Raw genomic sequence first — 6,000 nt, forward strand, 5'->3', positions numbered from 1 at the left:
TCCTAACAGGGTTCTGGAGTTTGCACTTCCTGCCCGTGTCTGTGTGGGGTTTCCTCCGGGTGCTCCAGTTTCCTCCCAGAGTCCGAAAGATGTGCAGATTAGGTTGATTGGCCATTAGTGTCAGGGGGATTAGCAGGGTAAATGTGTGGGGTTTACGGGAATAGAGTCTGGGTGTGATGTGATCAGTACAGATCCAATGGACAGAATGGCCTCCTTCTGTACAGCAGAGTTTTGCTGATTATCTTCAGTGAAAAAGCAGCACCAAAGTTAGATGACCCTGACAGGGAGGTTCCCTGGTTACTATTGGCCCTATTGCTGTAATCATGTTTATTTTATGTTGGACTTGACATGAGCAAATTCTGTTTTATGTGGGCGAGAGTGCGATCCAGGCTTCAGCTCTTTCAATCTGTTTGTGATTCTTAACTATTGATTTTCACTTTACTGGCTTGTCAAGCTTTCTTCTTCAGTTGTCCCATGTTTGGCTAAGTGCTAACAGCCTACATCTGTAGTTGCATCATAGCGGAGGATGCAACCGTCAACTCCACCCATTTATTCACTGTTCTGCAAACACTCGTTTTAAAATCAAAAGCTAATAGGCAGATGTAGTGAGGAGATCGATAGAATACAAAGGGACTGTACTCAATCTGACTTATACCGAGAATACAAAGAGTTGATGCTGTTCTCTACTTTTCCAGGCTAAAGGAAGGTGGGGAGTACCAGATCAATCTGTGGACACAATATTCTGGACTTGTTCTGTGCTGAGGTTATGGGCACTGCCATGTGGTGGGCATTCTAGGCAGGCAATCCTAGAGTCAATCATTTAAAACTGATGTGCATAGAAATTTCTTCTTGCAGAGGGTAGCGGATCTCTGGAATTCTCTGCCCCAAAGGGCAGTGGAGGTTGGATCAATGGAAATATTTAAAGCGGAGGAGGATGACTATTTGATAGATCGAGGAATAGAGGGCTATGGGGAAATGGCACCGAAAAAGAGCTGAGGCTGGCATAGGTTAACCATGATCAGTTTGAATGGTGGGGCAGGCTTGAAGGGCCTGATGCCCTACCCCTGCTTCTATTTCTTGTGTCCTTCTTGTGTAAAATAGGTTTTGGCCCTTGCATGTGTGAATTCAGGGCTCAGTGCAAGGACCCCTATATAAGATTAAAGTTAGATCAGCAAACAGAAGCAAACACTGGGCATGTCCTATTCAGGGTTGTGTGATGGCTGATGGAAGATGAGGGGTGGAAATTTCCTGTCCCGCTCAGCACGGGAATTGTAGCACAATTCGTAGGGCAGGATTTTCCGGTCTTGGATCGAGTGCAGCAGGAAAATCCTCCCTCCCACTTCTGCTGAGGACTTTTAAAATTGGAATTATGTTGTCTATTCCAATCAGCTGTCATCACTTGTTGCATTTTTACAGGCAGTTTGCATGAAAGGCCAAAGTAATCACTGCAATGGTGTTACTGTGAGAATCACCCACTCACCAGACTCCAACGTCTATTCGGGTACACTGAAGGAGAATTTAGTATGTTCAGCTAACCAGCACATCTTTCAGATTGTGGGAGAGAACAGGAGCACCCAGAGGAAGCCCATACAAACACTGGGAGCACACACAGTCTCCGCACAAAAAAATGACCCAAGCTGGGAATTGAACTGACATCCCTGGCACTGTGGGGCTGCAGTGCTAATTGTGCCACCATGCCACCCATTTGAACATAAGAACATAAGAAATAGGAGCAGGAGTAGGCCATCTAGCCCTTTGAGCCTGCTTTGCCATTCAATAAGATCATGGCTGATCTGAAATGGATCAGTTCCACATTCCCGCCCTCTCCCCATAACCCTTAATTCCCTTGTCTATCAGAAATTTGGTGAGAATGGAGAACATTTCATTTCAATTTCGACTTTAAAAAGCTTGGATCAGATGTTGATGAGATTCCAGGCCCAATTTTGGGCCAGCCTTGGGCCTTGTTGCTGGAGCAACACCAAACCTCAGCCTGTATATAACCTATACCCACATGCAGAAGAAGTCCCAACGAATCTCTACCCCAAAAATACATATCTGCTCTCTGAGACAATATGTCAACACTCGCAAAGGGATGGAATTTGAATATAGACTTGTATATATTGAGTTTATTCAAAACAGAGAGCAATGGATTTCTACTAATTAAAGACATCATTTGATTTGATTTGATGTGATTTATTATTGTCACATGATTAACATACAGTGAAAAGTATTGTTTCTTGTGCGCTATACAGACAAAACATACCGTTCATAGAGAACGAAACAAGAGAATGCAGGATGTAATAATTAAGGGGTATAGACTGGAATTTTCCAGGCCTTCAAGCTGACGGGATCTTCCAGTCCCGCTGGTGCGGATGGAGATCTCAATGGCTCACCAGCCCCATCGTGGGGAAACCCACAGCCGGGGAGGGGGGTGTGTGAGAAAATTCCAGCCATATTGTAGGAAAATGGCACTGAGGAAGATCAGCCGTGATCAAGTTGAAGGGTGGATGTAAGGGGCCAAATCATCTGTTCCTGCTCTTACTTCCAATATTCCAATGTTTCATGGGCTGCACAAAAGTTACATTTAATGGGCTGCATTTATCAAATGATGGCAGGAAGGACCGTCAGACAGTAAAGTGTTAAGTGTGATATAGCTGACATGAATGTCTGCCAAGGAAGCTCAATAATTAACTGGCACTTGGTGTAAAAACAGAATTCGGTTTGATCAAATGGCTGGAAAGTCCAGAGCAAATTGCTTTTGGCACCAAGCTGTCTCTTGGAAATGCTCAGCCCCCACTCCCTTCATTGGTCTCCATGATGACGGACTTTGGAATCATTGGAGTGAACTCTCCAGTACGGCATAGATCCCAGGCAATGTGTGCTCTCCTCTTGCCTCATGCATGTACTGTAGGTTCTCTCTTTCCGAGGACCTTTGCTCCATTGTTTGGAGGCCAGATGAGGGAAATGGGTGATTAGATGTTATTTGTCACGCACAAACAAGATACCTTCATTACGAGATGCCTTTTATTGCCAGAGAACGACCGTTCTATTTGCGCCCGTCATATTTACACAAGAGGGAAGGGTGTTCTTTTCCCTTTAGCCTAATGTCGTGAATGTATGAGCAAATATGTCACCACATGTCATCAGGCTTAATAAAGGTGAGGCCTCACATTGTGTATTTAAACAGTTCACATTCTATCCGATGCCTGACAGCAAGCAATAATTCATCTTCCTAGAGTTACAGGTTTGTGTGTGTCACAATGTCTCTGGCAATCTATCCTAACCTAAAGAAGGAAAGGGTTATGCCAAGCATGAAGTTAGGCACTGTGACCAAACTTTGCCCTGGACAGTAAAAGAGATCCCTAATTAAACAGAACTATAATGTGGTATGAACAAATTGGAAAGCTGCAGTTCATTGCACACTTGACCAGTTGTAACCCAGGGGGTTGCCAGCCGCAGTCACTAAGATGCTAAATTGCACAAGACCACAAATCCATATTTTCTGGTCCCCTTTAAACGACAAGTGTCAAGTTGCATAAATCAAGATGTCACAGAGTAATATAACCAGTGGTGTGTGTATGCTTCCAGGATGTCCCCCAGGATTCGGACTCAGCGCTCCCATGCAGAAACAGTGATTGAATTAATTAATGTCCCTGTTCAAATAAAGGTCACAAGGAGGGTTTGGTTTATCTGCTTTCTTTTGGGAAAAATTAGTTTCAACTCTGTTAGTTAATATCGTGATGAAATGAATCAATTTGAATGGATCTTATTCTTTATGTTGATTGTTCATTGATTTCAAGTAATAATACTGAACTGCATGTATAACTACTCGGTATTACTCTGATCTTTAAACCAACGGATCGAGTTCATGCTGCAGTTTGGTTTCAGAGTCTTGCTGACTCTTCAGCAAAGAGCTAAATAATAAGGCAAAGACTTGCATTCACATAGCACCATTTATATAGCATCCCTAGTACAGAAGGAGGCCATTCAGCCCATCGAGACTGCACCGACCACAATCCCACCCAAGCCCTATTCACATAACCCCACATATTTACCCTGCTAATCCCCTGACTCCAGGATCAATTTAGCTCAGCCAATCAACCTAACCTGCACATCTTTCACATGTAGGGCGGAACTGAAGCACCCAGAGGAAACCCACGCAGACACAGGGAGAATGTGCAAACTCTACACAGACAGTGACCCAATGTCAAAATTAAACCCAGATCCCTGAGTGCTGTGAGGCAGCAGTGCTAACCACTGTGCCAGCCTTAACATAGCGAAACATCACAAGACAGTTCACAGGAGTAGTATCTAACAAAGCTTGATCTCAAGCCACATCAATATTATTGGGTCAGGTAACCAAAGGCTTGGTCAGCAAACTAGGCTGGTTAGACACTTGTCGTCCAGAGGCATTGCTGCCAATGTTCGAATGGTTGAAATCAGAGGTGCTGAAGAGGCCAGAGCAGTGACATCTCAGCGTTCTGGAACTGGAAGAGATTACAGAGGGAATCGGAAAGAAGGGTTGGAATTTTAAAGTCAGGTTACTGCTTATGCCAGAAGCCAGTGCAAATCAATGAGCCCGGGGATGATGTGTAACCACAAGTGTATGGAGGGTAAGAAGTGAAGGGCTGGCCTGGTGTGCATGAGTAAAGCCCAGAGGTAATAAGGGCATGAATGAGCGTTTCACCAATAGTTGAGCTGAGATAACGGTTGAGTTGGGCAATGTTACAAAGGTGGGAATAGATGATCTTAGTGTGGATGTGTGATTGGAAGTTCATCTATGGGTACAAATTTTGTGATGTAGAGATGCCAGTGTTGGACTGGGGTCCAAAGGCATATGCCTTTCTCTGATCAGAACCTTCCACACACCTGACGAAGGAACACCGTTTCCGAAAGCTTGTGGGATTACTATCAAATAAACTGGTTGGACTTAAACCTGGTGTTGTGAGACTTCTTACTGTGCAAATTTTGTGGTGCTGTTCTTAGTTGAGCTGGGAATGTCCTGGCAGTTACACTATCACCCTTTGCACTGGGAAATTAGAGGCAGACCGCTCCCTACTAGGCTCCTATTGAGAGAAACAGGCTAAGAAACTGGCACATCTACCTACTGTACCCATCCACCTTCATCCCCAATCTTGACAGGACCCTAAAATTCTGCCCAATGTACTTGTTTAAAATCTCTCCAATTTCCATATACCTTATTATAATTTCCCCTATCTTAGCCTCTAATGGGCTTGTGTTTACTTTCACTAATCTCTTCCCTTACATACCTACAAAAACTATTTCTAATCTATTGTTTTTTATCTTTCCTCATCATTTCATTGGTCTTCATTTGTTGAATTCCAAAATTTCCCAATCCTCAGGCTTACCATTCCTTTGATATAATACTCATCATAACAGCAGCCATGATTAGGTTTTTGTGCCTTGGAAGGAATGTATATTTGTAGGAAATTCTGTATGCTAGCCATTAAATGCTTATTGCCTGTTTACTGTCGTAGCTTTTAATGTATTTTTCTAATCTGCCTGAGCCCAGTCGATCTTAATATAAATGCGCACCATGGCAACAGAGTGCAGTATCCACTCAGACGCACTGCAATATCTCAACGAGGTTTCTTCATTAACAACTCCGAAGCCCATGGTTTCGTCCACCATAAGGACAGGCAAGACACATAGAACATAGAACAGTACAGCACAGTACAGGCCCTTCGGCCCTCAATGTTGTGCCGAGCTATGTCCAACCCCAAGATCAAGCTATCCCCTCCATGTGCCTATCCAATAACCGCTTGAAAGTTCCTAAAGTGTCCGATTCCACGATCACAGCAGGCAGTCTATTCCACCCCCCAACCATTCTCTGAGTAAAGAATCTACCCCGAATATCGCTCCTATATCTCCCACCATATACCTTATAGTTATGCCTCCTAGTAACAGCTACATCTACCCGAGGAAGTAGTCTCTGCACGTCCACTCTATCAATCCCTCTCATCATCTTATAAACCTCTA

The sequence above is a fragment of the Carcharhinus amblyrhynchos genome, chromosome 20 (genome assembly GCF_965287045.1).
Source record: "Carcharhinus amblyrhynchos chromosome 20, sCarAmb.v2.hapA, whole genome shotgun sequence".
NCBI lineage: Eukaryota > Metazoa > Chordata > Chondrichthyes > Carcharhiniformes > Carcharhinidae > Carcharhinus > Carcharhinus amblyrhynchos.